Genomic DNA, 17,412 nt, shown 5'->3' with positions numbered 1-17,412 from the left:
CTTAAATTTTCAATGTAAGCATTTATACCTCAGAAATCTGCAAAAGGATTACATATATATATGTATAAATAAAATGGATTTATTGTTTTGTTGATTGTTTAGACTTAAGAATATGATAGAGAAAATGTTAATAATATAGACTGAATTTGAAACTGTCTTGTGTACATTTTTCCTCACAGAGTCAGTTGTTAAACAGGTACAGAAAAAAACCTACATCATTAGTAGTTTTGCTTAACCATATTTCTATATATAGCAAAGGAAGATTATTTCAGAAGAAGGAAGAAGGCATTGGGAAGTGACAATGATATTTAAAAAAGAATAGTCCGTTTCATTGTGTTTACTATGTGTTAAAGACTGTGCTAAGGGCATAGAGTATCAATAAAACTTTTTAAAGAATAAATCTTCTGAACTAATAGATTTAAACTTCAAAGTGATGATTTTGGCTGAGAGACATTTTCTCTATACCTTTTTTTTTTGACTGGAAAATTTCCACTTTTGTTGAAAGCTATAGTGAGATATGGATTTATATTTCCGAACTCCTCTACACTTTTAGTTGTATGTTACTGAAGCTAAAAAAACATGTGAAGAGGTCTCTAACTTAAGGTAGCCTGATCTTCACAAATATTGGAGGCCATTAGCTGGACCCACAGCAAACCTTTCTACCTTTACAAGACTTATTAGGATATATGTTCATCTGGATTTGCCTTCAAGAACCTAGGCTCAGTTCCATACCGTAGCAAATTATCAAAAGGTGATTTTAGTGGTGGAGATAGGTTCAGAGAGAAGAGTCAATACCTCAGTGAAGACATTAGACATTCAAAATCGTCACTGAAACTAAGATTCAAAAGAAGTTAATCTGTGGACAAATAAAATTATGGGGAAAAACATTGATGATGATATCTTTTATGTCTTCAACAGGGCCTATCATAGAGCTGGCTGAACACAAAAACGATTAAAATGATGAATATTGAATGAATTTATTAAGACATTTAATGATCATTTTTGCAAATGATACTGGTCATTATGAGAATACTTAGTGAAAATGTGTAGACTTAATATTTTTCAAATCAGCTTAAGTGTTTAGATTTAAATTTTAAAAGAACAGAAATATTACAGTGCAATTTTGGCCAAAATAGCATTTATATGTATATCAGATATTTTAATAAGAGGCAGAATAATATAATAGAGAAATAACTAAGGAACCAAGAAGATTTGGATTGAAATGCCATCTCTGACATATTCCTCTAGGAAAATCTCTTAAGATCTGAGTGTTCTAAAGAATTCTAAGAATGTAAATTATAGATCTATGTTGTTAAAGGGAATTTCATCACCTGAGAATTCCTTGTTCCAATATAATCATAAGTCCAGTTCCTATCTATTACTTATAACAAAGTAGTGATACTAGGGATGATATAAATGTTCAGTGGAATTATGAATTTAAATAATAATATGACAGGGACATCTCAACTTATATCTCTTATTAAAGTTAAGCAAAGGATTAGCTTCATTTAGCCAATCATTAAATTTAGTGAAGATAATATTTGTGTAATATAAAAGACAATACATTTTCATATGTACTTGAGAGTCATCTGACAAAGAAAAGTTTGGTCTTTTGTTTAATTTCTAATATATTTCCTTTGTCAGGTATGCTACAGAGAAGTCATTCTTGATTATGGTTTGAACTGTATTGCCTCTCTGAAATCTCTTCTAATGCTGACATTATATAAATATGTGGTAAGAAGTGAGCATATATATTGAAAAAAATATAGAATAAAGGGGTGACCTAGAAGACCTTAAAAGAGAAGGCTTGCAAGGAAAAGGTGAATTTTCATCCCACTTTTTTCCCACAATTTTTGTGCCTCTCCATTTATCCAATTCTGCTTTACAAAGCATTCTTCTCATATACAGACAAGGCTTTTTGTACTTCCTTTACCATTTAGCCTAGTGTATTTTTATTTTTATTTTTTTAAATTTTATTTATAAATTTTTGACAGTATATATGCATGAGTAATTTTTTTATAACATTATCCCTTGTATTCATTTTTCCAGATTTTCCCCTCCCTCCCTCTCTCTACTCCCTCCCCTATATGACAGGCAATCCCATACATTTTACATGTGTTACAATATAACCTAGATACAATATATGTGTGTAAATACCAATTTTTTCTTGTTACACATTAAGTATTAGATTCCGAAGGTATAAGTAACCTGGGTAGATAGACAGTAATGCTAACAATTTACATTCAGTTCCCAGTGTTCCTTCTCTGGGTGTAGTTGTTTCTGTCCATCATTGATCAACTGGAAGTGAGTTGGATCTTCTTTATGTTGAAGATTTCCACTTCCATCAGAATACATCCTCATACAGTATTGTTGTTGAAGTGTATAGTGATCTTCTGGTTCTGCTCATTTCACTCAGCATCAGTTCATGTAAGTCTCTCCAAGCCTCTCTGTATTTCTCCTGTTGGTCATTTCTTACAGAACAATAATATTCCATAACCTTCATATACCATAATTTACCCAACCATTCTCCAATTGATGGACATCCATTCATCTTCCAGTTTCTAGCCCCAAGTATATTTTTAAGGTGTTATTTTCTTCATTTGTATGTGTGCTTCCTTTACTAAGCCGATGACTTGTTTTTCATGATTTTCTTACATCATCCTCATTTCTCTCCTAAATATTTCCTCTATTTCTCTTATTTGATTTTCAAAATCTCTTTTGAGTTCTTCCATGGCCAATTCATATTTTTCTTGGAGGCTATGGATGTGGGAGCTTTGACTGTTATCTTCTTTTGAGTGTGTGTTTTGATCTTCCTTGGCTTGTAATAACTTTCTATGGTCAGAATGTTTTTTCTGTTGTTCGCTCAATTTGCCAGCCTGTTACTTTTAACTCATTGCTAAAGCAGGGCTCTGCTTCCAAGGTGGAGCACACACTATCCCAGGCTTCCTGGGTTTTGTCTAGCTGTTTTCAGAGATACTCTTAGGGATCTGTAAGTTTTCAGTTCTTCCAAGGTAGTATGATCTAAGGAGGTGTGTTTACTACTCTTCCAGTTTATAGTTTGGTCTGTGAGTTACCACAAGCCTCATTTCTGCCCTGGAACTCTCCTGTGGCTACAAGCTCTGTTGTGAATGGGATTGCCGCCCGGGACTGAGACCTGGATTCCAGTCCTGCCTCAGTGCTAGCAAAGAGACCCCTGTATTCTCCTTATAACCAATTGTTCACCCCCACTTCTGGTCGTTGGCTGAAAGCAGTCACTGCCACTGCTGAGTCAATCACCTTTAAGGCTTGCTCCTTAGAGCTTCCTATGGTCAGGATGTTTTTCAGCTTCTTGTCCGAGCAGGCAGTGCTAGACAATACTCCACTCCCACCCAGGCAGACAGACCTTTCCTGCTAACCCTCTAAGTCGCTTTTGTCATCTGTGGGCTGAGAGGTCTGGAAACTCCCGCTGCTGCCACTGAGACCTGCTCCTGGTATGCTGGGCCCAGTCTGGGCTGGCAAACCTGGGCTAGACCATGTTCCATTCTCACCTGGCACAACAGATTTTTCTTGCGGACATTCTATGTTGTCCTAGGCTAGAAAATTGTTTCACTACTTCTGCTGCTCTAGAATTTGTTTAGTGTCATTATTTAAAGGTACTTAGAGGGGTTTTCCAAAGAGCTTTACTTCTTGATTTTGGTTTTACCTTTTTAGTCCACTTTTGAAAAAGAGAAGGAATATGTAATGACAGAAGCGTGGGGAAAAGCTTTTTAATCCAGAGATGGGGATATCAAATTTGTGAAAATATTAAATCACTGAACATGGGTGTGGGTAGTTTAACAAATTTCTCCTCAGTTCAGTCAAAATGGAATGACTGTCAGTTTTCCTGGTCCTACCAACCAAATGACTAATGCTCACAAACAGCAGTTTTTAATTTATTTCTCAAAGAAAGGTCAGCAACAGAAAAGATTGAGTAGTAGGAATTCATTCAGATATAAGTCAAGCAGCTAGTTTGGGTAATGCTTTTCCTGCTACTGTTTCACTTCCCCAAACATGATCCCCAGATAAGAAAATGTTTATATAAAAGAGGAAGGTAGGTCATTAAATAAATGATGTCTCTTTTATCCTGTAAATAGGAACATCATTAGGCTCATTCAAGAATAAAGGATAAATTAAAGATATACAAGCCTGACCATTTATTTGTTAATAGCTTTGATTCATGTATTTCCTCTTCTCCAGCACTTTATGGTTCTCCCTAGGCCTATAAATTGCTTGGGAGCAATAGTTATTTCCAGAAAAAGAAATTTTTAAAAAGAGCCTTTCAATGAGATAATTTGACATCTCCCTTCCTCATACAAGTTGGTTTCAATTATTCTTTCTTTTAAAGAACTTTTTTTCTTTCAGCACCAAACACAAGTTAAAAACTAAAGGCATTTCACATTAATTATAGAGATCAGTTTTGTGCCATTTCTAAGACTTTTTTTTGGCCTTTAATTCAATTATATCACTCTGTTTTTCTTCTGCTTCAGGCATCTCTCTTCTTTTAATACCTGTACATGTGTGTGCATATATATCCACCAACTGGAAAGGAAATGTATCTTTTTTTTTCTAAATTTGTCCATGTCCTTTGCCAAGATGATGGTGCCATGTTACGCTCATGTATATAACAAGAAATATGAATAGCAAGGATTATTCTTATTATTCAACATAATATACAATTATACTGCTTATTGTATCCTCATAATAACCATTTTCCAGGAGGTATGATAAGGCTACACAAAACATTTCAAAGCTCTCTGGTCTCCCCTGAGCATCCTATACACCCGAAAAAAACAATCACGCTCTGTTGTTAGTCATGTAATGTGACTTGACATGTGTCCACACAGGGAAGGCAGGAATCCTGACTTGAAGTTATTCACTAAATGAAAGGTATTGTCCATTAGAATGAGTTATGGCTAATGGCCAAGCAGGAGTCTGATTGCTTGTGCTTAGTATAGTCTAAGAGTGAATGGCTCCTCTTTCACACAGTCCCTCAAAATACTCAGATGTTAGGTGAGTCAGGTGAAAAAAAAATATATATATATATACATACATACTTTTTCCTGTCATACTTTGAAGCATAGAAAATCATAGAACTGAGATCATCAGTGAGTTTTCAGCCTTTTTGGACATTAGGGCCTTTTTTTAATACCAGAAAGTACCTTGGTCCCTCAACATGATTGTAGTTAAACTATAAGTATCTGTTAAATGAAAAAATGCATGTTGACAAAACTACTGTGAATTCAGTAATACTTCAAAGTGAACTTGCATTTAATTTATCACAATAATATTTATACACATTTGGAAAATATTAATTATATAGACATAGATAGATATTTTCAGTCTATAAAAGATATATTTGCTTATTTAGTATAGGGAGAAATATAATCTATATAGAGAAATTTAATCTATATAGACTTGTGGACCTTTTGCATTACTTTCATCTTCAACAGCTAGAGAGTATAGCGATTAGGGGGCTGGAATCAGAGGCCTAGCATCAGGGAGCTCATAGGGCTATTCTGAGGATCAAACTTGAAAGGGCTAAGCACTGTGTCTGACCCATAGCTCATAAATATTTGTTTCTTCCTTCCTTGCCCACCACCCTACCAAGACTTCTGTATTCCCCAGACTAGGAATTATCTTTCTAATGCATTCCAAAATTTATAGACAGAGAAACTGAGGCTCTGAAAAGTTGTGACTTTATTACTTAATTACATAATCAGGGGGTGGAAAGGGAATAAATAAATCAGGCCCTTTGACTCTTATTGTAAGATTCCTTCCATTATACGGGGTCAGAGTAGTAACCTGGAGGAGTAAATCTTGTTTATTTCCAAGTTGCTCATGGCTGCTAATTTATGTTGCACCAAATTACTTGTGCCATCCTATCCAATTCTAAACCTTTGATCCTACCATCCTAGAGAGTGGATTGTCTTTGAAGGTAGTAAGCATCTTGTACTTGAGATGTTCATGCAAAAGCTAAATGTTAAATGTATTTTTGTTGTTCAATTGTTTTCAATTTGTGATCCTACTTGGGATTTTCTAGGCAAAGATACTGGAATAGTTTTCCATTTCCTTTTCCAGCTCATTTTAGGAAAATAAGGCCAGCAGGGTTAAATATCTTGCCCAGGGTCATTCAGCTAGTAAGTGTCTGAAAGCAGATTTGAACTCACAAAGATGAGTCTTCTTAACTGTAGACTCAGAACTATATTAATCCATTAGAGATATTATAAATGGGACTAAAGCTTGTGGCAAAGGATTTAGCTAAATGGTTTCTACACTCCCTTCCAACTCTAAGATCCTGGAGTTCTCTCTAGGCTCTAGCATCATTTCCATGGGGGAAAAAATCTCTTCCTTCTTTGTTTTCTCAAGCATTTCTTGGCAGGATCTCACATCTGAGCATTTTATGATAATGTAATACATTTTTTCTCTAAGTGTTTCGATTGTGTTGGCAAATCCTCATCTAAATTTGTCCTTCAAGTCTTTAGTCCTTTTGTCCCCCTCTCACTTAACTCGAAGCTTCTTTTATCCCCATTCCTGGTCTCTCTTGCTAAGATGGTACAAGGTGGTAATAACTCAGTCCAGTCCAATAGTTTAGACTTGTATTTGTAATGAAATGAGATACTTGCAAATGATCCTATACCACAAAATAAAAACTAGCAATAGCGAAGAAAGGATATTGCTCAAGGATAGAGCATGGGCTGAGTGATCTCACCCCAGTTCTCCATAAAGAACATGGCAAAGAAAGTTTGAAGAGTCCCTTATGGGCTAGCCCTTTTTATGTTTCTATGGACTAAAAAGCTTGGCTTAAACCACTCTCTGGACCAATCAAGGCTTAGTTAAAGACAACTCCTTTTAGAAGGAATCTTAGTAGATAGTGTTCCTAAGAAATTTTCCTCTTGTTAAGGCTTTTTGGGAAGACCACAGATCCCAAAATTTTTGAACCTATTTTTCTATATGTTGGAAAATGGAAGCAGAAACCTGTATCCTTCTTAGATCTTGCTAGAAGCTAAGGAAATGAGTGTTTTATAATGATAATGGTTTTCATACTTGACCCAGCTCTGCTGCAAGGGTCAATTCACTTGCAAAGTCCTAGCTTAACTACTAAGTTAAATGAGACTATAAATTTTGGAGCAGATTCATTAAGGGATGTTACTTATAAAATAGATGTGAACTGCTCTTGCCACTTAAATTTGCTGAGACTCTATGTCCAAAAAGGTTTGCTGTGTAACTGGAAAGAATTGTTTTTTTCTTTTTGGAATGTGCCCCTGGATTAGAGGAGAGAAAAGAGCCATAAAATAATTCAGAATAGAAAATTGAGAATTAAATAGGAGGAAGCCACACTCACCTTAATCAAGTAGTTTTAGAAATAAAAAGACAATTACTTTGGTAGTCTATTTTTAAAATAATTTAAAATTAAATAATTTAAATTATACCTCTCTAAATGGTGCAAAGCACAACTTGTACCGTGTTGGTTCTAGCTCTGTGTTTTAGTCTAAGTTCCTTGAGCTTGTAGGATGTCACAGCACCTACCACAGAAATGTAATAAGTACTTTGTGAACTAACTGTGTTCACACAATGACTCTGAGGCAAGCCAATTTGCTTCTCTTATCCATTCACAAAGAGTACAATTCTATGATTCTTATCTGATGAGCTAGATAAGTTAGGTGGTTGGGTTTTGGTTTTTAACAGAAATTACTTTTGCTATGAAGTGTTTAATCAATAAAGAGTGTGTTGGGTTTTTTAATCTCCTGGAACATTAGCACCAAGAATTGCCATTTACACTAGACATAGCAATGATGTGCCAATCAAGTGGATCTTTTCCAAGGGGAAAATCTGGTTTTTATGGTTATTTGTAAAAGGAGATACAAGGACAGGCTTGAAGGAGATGAATTTTGGTAGCATCTGTCTTGATATGTTGATGATTTCAGTGTGGGATGTAGAAACTGCTTGGAGGGAGAGAACACATTGAATATTAGGGAAGAGCTGCCAGGGTTCACTGAGGGAGTGCTTTTGTTCTCTCTTTCCAAGCCCCAGCTCAGGCTGAGACTAACTTGGATGCTTTCCATGAGCTTTGGTACAGAGGCTCAAATTCCCCTTCTGTGCCTCAAAGCAGGAGGTCAAGAATTTAGACCTGAGTAGGAAACCTCATGTCATTTAACAGCTCCATCTGAACACAGAGTATGGCTACCCCTGCTATTATTATTGTCAGGTTGCTTTGGAAGTCTGCAAAAGGCATCTGCTACTCTTACAGAAAGCCAACAGCAAGGTGACAACTGATTCAAAAAGTTCCCCTTGCATTGTTTGCAACCATTTTCTTTCTTTTTTTTTTAAATATAACACAATACTTTGACTAAATTAATAAGTCAAGATTTATTCATCCATTAACAGAGCTTCAGGAGTTAGGGGAAGGAATAAAATATTTTTTTCATGTTTTTAAGTATCAGATAATTGCAGTCATCATCAGACAAAACTGGTTTCAAATGTTCTTTGCTTAGTGCCTACCCCAAAAATGTACCAGGAAGAATTTAATTGGTTTCTGACCTTGGGCCAGAACAAGCTATGAATTAAGTAAATCATATGAAACAGGCCTTCAAATAAACTTTTTAAAGGCAGAACATTGATGGTTATTCTTTATGCTGAGAAAGAAATTTTGGAGGATATTGAGAAATAGGAGAAATACAATAAGGCAGTGCTAGGGAAGATTTCATTTTGGATATGGCTACAGAGTTTTGGCTTGAAGACTGATGAAAAGGACCACTGATGGATTCCTATTTTTACTCATTCTTGCTAATTCACATTGATGCAGGTGGCTAGATACATCAGTGCATATAATAATTTTCTGACCTGGGTCAGGAAGACCAGAATTCAATCCTGTCTTAGATATATAAGAGCTATGTGACTACTCACAAATAACTTAACCTTTCTCAACCTCAGTATACTGATATGTAAAATGAGAGTGATAGTAACACTTAGCTTGTAGGATTATTATGAAAAGCATATGAGATAATATAGTTAAAGTCCTCTGAAATTTTTGAAACACTAGATAAATAATAGTAATAATAATAAAGTATTATCATAACTAGCATTTATTTATATAACTATGCTATGTCTATGCTTACTTTTATAATTTATTCCTTGTATTATATTTATACTTGTTTTTATATCATGTAAGCACAAACTATATAACATTATGTTATATAATTATATATAACTATATATTATATATAACTATTATTCTAATTAGGATTATATTAATGTGCTATTTTTATTACATATAATATATAATTATATGTAGTCTTTATATAATGCATACATATGTGACAAATAGTTAAAATAATAGAATTATATATTATAATACAATAGATTATAACTTTTATATTCATATTATTATATTATATAATTATTTTGTGCTTATTTTATGACTTACTTATATCCCTTGTAAATATTTATAATATTTAATCCCAAATTATATATTATTATATATTTATTAATATGTTACTATTATTATAATTCATACTATATAAATGCTACTTATCATTATTATTATTCCTTTCCAAATTTAGCACTTCACAGCAATGACACTATTACTCTACATTAATTAAAATCTCTGGTACAAGGTCTGAAATTCTTTCTAATTCCATCTATTATTTTATCCTGGACTTAAGGATAAAGTCAGTTGAAACCAATGTATGTAACTAAATGAATTAGGGTTAATTTCATATCCAATGTGGTTTTCTGGAAAAGTTCATTTTGACAATGCTTTGAAGGGTATGGTCCACTAAGCTTAAAAAAAAAAAGTCACAATTTTGTTAAGAACAAGTTATGGCAAATCTGTCTGATTTGTAATGAAGGGACAGTCTCCTTTAGAAAACAATAGAGAGCTTGACTTTTGATTCTGCCCTAGGCAGGTCAATAAGCTGGGAATATATAGACCATTTCATGCAACTATCATGTGAGTATGGGTGAGGGGCAGCTCATTCACATATAGGAATAATCATTGGGTTAGTGTTAATCTGATTATAGATTATAACTGTAATATCCTTGGAATTGGATCTGTTAAGACTTTTATTTCTTCCTTGAATAGCTGCATGGTATATACTTTCCCTAACTCTAATACCATACTAGCAATGGAACTCAGCTAAATAGAATTCAAATTAAAAATTACTTAGGCAAATTAAAAATTACTTAGGCACTTTGATATACAGAAGTAAAGATCAGATCAAAGTAGGATAGTGCACTGGGGGAAGGAAATTCCAGCTTTAGTATACAAAACAAAAAAAAAGTTCATTTTAAAATCACCAAATGATGAGGAGTCTGAAATCTACCCCATTCATTCAATAAGCATTAATTCAGACATACAAAGACAAAACTGAAACAGTCCTTTGGGAGCTTATGTCCTATTGAGTGGTAGGGGACAGGGGAAGGACCCAGAAAAGTAAGTACAAACTTAATACAAAGTAATTTCCTGAGGTGGGGGCAGGATTCTAGCACCTAGGGAAATCAGAACAGGCTTCATAGAAAAGATGGTAAAGTTCTTTCACTGAGCTCTGAGGAAAGCTGGGGATCCTCTGACCACAGGTGAGGAAGGATTGGATTTCAGGCAAAGGGACAGCAAAATGGCACACAGCAAAAGTGGAAAACAGAATAGCACCTACCAGGACCAGCAAGTTGACTCTGCACCAGAAATATGGAAAGAAAACATTATAAGGAAATGTATAAGTAAAGGAATATTGTATTAATATGATTTTCTCTACATATATGAATATATAGTATGTGTATATATACATATATGTGTCTATGTATATAACCTTGATTAGATCAGTGTTGTCCAATATATATTATATAACACACATATTATATATGAAAAATGAGTGTTTTACTGTATATAATATAATAATATAGTGTATATATATATCTACTATGTATAAATATATGTGTTACATACTCTCTTGTATTATATATAATGTAACACTGATGTTTCTTTATAAATACATGCAATAATATAATACATAGATATAATATATTTCTGTATCTACATAATATAATCTCTATATAATAATATCTCACTTCTTAACTTGAATGCTTCTCAATCTTAAAGTTCTCTAATCCAGCATGAGGCTCCTAGGGAAGGAAGAATTAGACAATTTTCAGGCTCACTAGCAACCAAGTTAGGACATGAGATCTATCAGAAAAGGCTAAACTAATTAGTATTATTTTAATTAGGAAAGAGGAAAAGGATGATCAGTATATTTTTATTAAAAGGTCATTATCTAGAACTATGGACAAATATTCTCCATCTTTGCTGAGAACCAGGTTCAAGGAAATAAACATAAGTTGCAATAAGAAGAATTTTAATTCATCAGCAACAAACCTGATATACTTACTGTGTGGCAAACAGTGTTTTAAACAGAATAGTGTTCTCAAGGAAGAGATATTTGAGGAAAGGAGGAAGATTCAATAGCTTCACAAATAAACACAATAGGAGATTAAATGAGATTAGAAAATGCTAACAAATGGGTTTCATGCAAGACATCATGGAGTAGGTACCAAGCTTCCTTAAAGGAAGGAAAAAGGTTCTAAGATGTGGAAATGGAGAGGATGTGTATTTCAGGCAAGGGTTGCAATTTAAGCAATTGTGCTCATGGCAGATGAGGTCTCAAATTATCTAGGCAGCTAGATCATACAGAGGATAGAGTGTTCAACTTGGAGCCAGAAAGACCTGGGTTTCAATGTGTCTTCAGATACTTATTAGTTAGCTGTGGGACTCTTAACAAGTCAATTAATTTCTCAGTCTCAATTTCATAATCTATTTGTAAAATAAGAGTAATAATAGCATTTATTTCACTAGGGTTTTGTGAGAAAACCCTAGTGCTTTGCAAATAAAAGTAATATTTAAATGCTAGCTATTATTGTTATTATTGGTAGTGATGGTAATAGTGATGATGATGATAATTCTAGTTACGAAATGGATAGAAAACTAGACCTTGGTGCAGGAAGACCTGAATTCACTCACTATCTCAGACACTATATGACTGTAAGCAAATAGTTTAACCTCTTTCTGCCTCAGTTTCCTCATCTATAAAATGGGGATAATATGAGGATCAAATGAAATAATACTTGTAAAGTGCTTAGCACCATGTCCAGTACATAGTAAGCACTTGATAAGTGCATATTCCTTCTCTCCCTATGCTTATTATTATGATAATTATTAATGGGATGTCTAGTAGTTCATTTTATCTGAAATACGGAATTTATGAAGGTGAGTAATCTACAATAGGTGTGGATATAGGGCATTCAGCTTGTAGGCCTTAAATGCCAGCTAAACATTTTGGTTTTTTCCTAGAGGCAATGAGAAGCTACTGAAGTTTTCTTGATCAGAGAAATGATGTGATTAAATCTATGCCATAAAAGGATTTTGGATTGCTCTATGAAGAAAGGAATGAAAAAAGAGAGAGATTTGAAATAAAAAGATTAATTGGGAAACTATTAAAGTAGGCCAGGAAAGAGGCAATGGAGTATGAACTAGTTTGGCAGGGTTTGAATGTAATCAAGACTGTAGGTGCAATAAACGCTATGAAGGCAGACTCTGACAACACTTGACAATTGAATTAGATGTGAAAGGGGAAAGAGAGGAGGAAGAAGAGGAATGGATGATTGTATTTGCTATCTTGAGAAAAACGAAGGATGATGTTGCCCTCAAAACAGAAATAGAGAGTTTTGCAGAAGGGGAAAGTTTAGTAATTAGAAGTGAAGTTGAAAAGTTCCCTTTGGGGCAGTATGTTTGAGATCACTATAAAGTAGTCAAGAGAATATGAGATCAGTAAGGAAAAGAAAAGAGGAAAGGGCCTAGAAGAGAGCCAGAAGGAAAAAAAAGCATCTTCAGGAAAAGGAAATGGCTGTCAAGAGCTACAGATAGGTCAAAGAGGTTTAGGACTAAGAAAGTTAGCAGGTAAGATATCATTAGCAGTCTTAGAAGTTTCAGATTAGTGACTGCAAGTCAGAAGTCAGGCTGCAAAGAGTTGGGGAACTCTTTAAAAAAAGAAAAAAATATATAATTACAAATTGCTTTCCAGGATAGCTGAACCTTTTCATAATTCCCATTAACAGTTTTAAGTGTGCCTGTTTACTTAACATAAATGACTACCACAGAGAAAATAGAAAGAATGAAAGGAGGAAAAAGTCTATTATAACGGATTGCCAATCTTGGTACAAAAATTTGTTTATTTGTTTCTTCTCCTCTTCTTCCCCCTCCTCCATATCATCTTCTGACTATAGGTATGGAATATTGCATATACTCTCAAGTACCAATGCATTTATTGATTGTGTTGAACTTTTTTTTTTTTTTTTTTGCTTTTTTAATTCTTTTTTTTTCACAAGTAATGGTCAGATAAGTGGAAGGTAGGGGCTACTTTTAGAAATGAAGATTATATAAAAACAAAAGATAGCAAAACAATTTTAAAGAAATCAGTGAGTAGGAAGAGTGAAAACAGATGATTCATTGTAAAAATTTGGTAGTGAAAAAGATGAGAAATACATGATGGTAGCATGGTCAAGCAGACGTGTTTTTAATGATGCAAATCTTAGCTCATTTGTAACTAACAGAAATGAGCTGGTAGATAGGAAGAAACTGAAGATGATAAGAAGAAAAGAATTATCAGTGGGTCAAGTTGTAAGAGTTGGAAAATAAGAGTAAAGGGCTAAGGGACTAGAAGTTGTAATAAGAATGAAGAAAGGTTTTAGGAAGAGCAAAACAGAAAGGATCATAAAGGAATGACAGATTATTTTCATAGATTGGAATTTCAGAATTAGTCAATCAATAAGAATTCAGGGCCTCCCAATGCTAAGTTTGGGTTAAGATCAGTGATGTAGAATACTTTGGAGTGATGATGAACTCTAAAGAATGATCATCATAGTAGATAAATGGGGACAAATAAACATATGGGTCATGAGAAGTTGAAGAGGATGGTCAGAGTTCTTTAGGAGATAAATTCTTCCTGTTGGAAAATTATTCAGTTAATATAAGCATTAGAATAAGCTACCAAGGAAAGCTGTGAGATCCCCTTTACATAAAACTTTTAGCAATGATAGGCAAACATCTCTCCTTCTGTTTCTTTGCTGAGATGGGCAACTATTAGGGTGGAACAAGCATATGGTGTCAGACTTTTTTTTTGATAGGTTGGTTAATTTCAATAAACTGTTCCCCTCCCCACCCCCTCCCCTGTATTTTCTTTGTTATAAGGAATGACTCTCTGAGATGGCAAGAAAGATGTGTTGGAAAATGTGTTATAAAAAACATATGAGTAAAAATTTTTAAAAAGAAAAGACAGCATATCTTTTTGAAATGCTCCAAATCCTACAGGAAGAGGGATCACCAAAGTGATCTTTCATAGTCCTTCCTACACAGGAGAAGAAATTAAATAAGCTTCTTCATCTTGCTAAGAAAAAAAAAAGATAAATCGGTATGAGATAGGGGAATATTCTTGTTTCTTTACCCACTCACCCCAATCTCACTCAACTTTTGTGTTGGGGAAAGGATTCTTCTCTTGGGTCTTAAACCCAATTAAGAGCAGAATCCGAGAGAGCAAAGGCAGGATTTTCTTTTCAGTGCTCAGCAGGGCATGGTTCTTGTGCCCTCCTGGGGGCCTTTTTGCCTTCCCAGTTTGGGCAGCTGTTGTTCAGTTTTTCTCTTCCTCTTGAAACATGCGGGAGTCCAACTCTTTTTCTACCACATAGCATCTAGATGCTGAGTCTGGCACCAGCTACCCAGGATGTCATGTGGTTGTGCAAATGTCACCCAGTTCTATTTGTTCCTTTGGAATGGATCCAAGGACACTGGCAAAGTTTTCGTTTTTCTCCATAATTATTTTATGTGAAATTCAAAGTGGTCTGAAATCTATTTTAGAATAAAAGGAGCCAAATTTGAGTAAAAGTAAGGATTGGATTCTTGGCAGTGAGATCAGCATATCTTGAAACGCAGTCATATCAGATTTCCTGGGGAGACGGTATGATGGCCATTCCAAATCTGTAAGACATTGGGGAGTTTGTTTTCCATTCACAGCTTTCCTTCTTAATACATAGTATATTTTAAATTAGAAACAGCTTCCTATCTTAAGACTATATCTCATTAAACTCTACTCAACTCTTGCTACTTGTGAGGTATTCAGACCTATGGTCCCAGAGTCACAGAATATCCAACCTCAGGGGAAGGGAAAGGAACAAACATTTATTAGATACCTAATATGTGCCAGGCACTATGGTAAGGGTTCTCTCCCTGCCCTCCTTCCTTCCCTCCTTCCCTCTATCCCTCCCTGTCTCTCTCCTCCCCCCCCTCTCTGTTTCTATCTCTTTAGATAGCAGTGAAAATGTCTTGCTCAGAATCACACAGCTAAGATATTCTGAAGCAGCATTTGAATTCAAATCTTCTTGACTCTAAGTGTAACTTTCTATCCACTATACTCTGATATATACTGGTTGTGTAACTTTTAGGCAAGTCACTCTACCTTTCACTGCTCTCAGCAATGTTCTAAGATTCTAAATTGCAAAGAAAATATCAACCTGAATTGGCAGAGGAAGAGAAGAAGTTTTTTCCTTTGGGAGTTCCCTCTAACAGTGAATGACAAACTGTTCCTCTTCCACACTACAATATATTTGACAAATTACATTATAGCCCCCACATATTTGTGGCCCTCGTAATCTCCTGGTGAAGAACACCTCTCTAGAGCACTAGAAAGGGGAAATCTCCTAGGTATAGTACCTAAAGAACTACCCCTGTGTCCTTGAATTTGCAATCTGCACTGTTAAGGTCTGCTCTTCTGTTTTCATGCTCTGTTTAGCAGCTGGTTTTGGTCTCCACTTTCTGTGGACTTTAGTATTTGAATATGTATTAACTCTTGCATTACCAACATTAAATTTCAAATGAAATTATGGGGGAGTTAAAACCATTCCTCTATTTTTTATGTGACTTCTATGTAACAGAGGATTAGTTTGGCAGTAGAAGGTAGAATTAAGTCAAGTATCTCCCCCAACCAATTTTTAGTTCAACATATCTGAGTGGTACAAATATAGCTGTTTTCCATTTAAGGAATAATAGGGACAAGAAGGAGCTGTCCACAGATGAAGCTTATTTAAAAGAACAAATGAGATGGGATTAGCCCACAAATACTAGGATTCAAAAGTCCTAGATCCAGCAAGATTACTGAATTGAATGGGACAAGTTGAAAACAACACTCTTTTTACGAGCTCACACCTGTTTTATATATCCAGTCTTGCCTGATCTGAGACCACATTTGCCTATGTTGCCTCCTGAATCCCAATGTTGCCTCATTGCTGAATTGTGTTTCTCAATCTTTAACACGTTCCTAGCCTCTGGTACTGGCTTCCTTTGTTTAAATTGTTTTAAGAATAGGTTGCCTCAAACAAACCAATGTCTTGCTTTTAGACTTTCTCTAGCGAGATGTCCCTGTAACTTGTGTCAGTGGAGTTGGTCTTGGGTCAGAAGGTCCTAAGTGACTTTGGGAACCTCTCTTTCAAATCTCTTTTACCTATATGATCCCATCCAAGGGAATCTTGGGAACTTCACTGCACATCACTCCCAAAGAGTAGTCATTATCTTACCCACTTCATTAATCTAATCCATCTGCCCTTATTTAAGTGACAGATGGGAACATCCTAGATGTAGGAGACCATTGATGTGGAACATTATTATAGAAGGAAATATTTAGAGCTGTTAGGGACCTCCAAGGTTATTTGTTTTAAAAATAAAGAAACTGCAATCCAGAGATGTAAAATGATATGCTTTAGTTCACATATGGCATATCCAGAATTTTTTCCAGTTTCTATGACCCTAAATCTTGCAGTCTTTGATTGCCCCATGCTAGCTCCTTCTCTGGACCTTCTTCCCTACATGATGATCTTCCATCTCCTTAAATGCTTATTCACTCCATTTCATGCTGGTGCCTTGAATACAGAACTGTCTTGATCTGGCTCATGACCATTCCAGTATTTCTGCTTAGTATCAAATTGCTCTGCTCCTTCCTTTGTTGTCTCTCATCCTCTTATCTCTCATCCCTCGACAGTTCTTGCAGTTCTTCTCACCCTTCTTTTTAACATTATGTCCCCATTTGCTATTCTGTTATGTCTCTTGTACCATTTACTTAGGTGACTGAGGATAGAATAGGCAAATTAACCTGAGATTCAGAAAAGGCTCAAGAAAGCACTATAAAAGGCCTAGAGAGATTTATTTGAAGTGCTGCTAAGGGAAGTGAGCAGAACCAGGAGATCATTATGCACAGTAACAAAAAAAAATTATATGATGATCAATTCTCTCTCTTCCTCTCTCCCAATTACTCATGCTGAATTTTAATATGGGAGAGAGAAATATATAAAAATCCAGGACCC

Source organism: Sminthopsis crassicaudata, chromosome 4 (genome assembly GCF_048593235.1).
Source record: "Sminthopsis crassicaudata isolate SCR6 chromosome 4, ASM4859323v1, whole genome shotgun sequence".
Taxonomy (NCBI): Eukaryota; Metazoa; Chordata; class Mammalia; order Dasyuromorphia; family Dasyuridae; genus Sminthopsis; species Sminthopsis crassicaudata.
The sequence above is the reverse complement of the archived record's forward strand: the minus strand, read 5'-3'. Positions refer to the sequence as shown.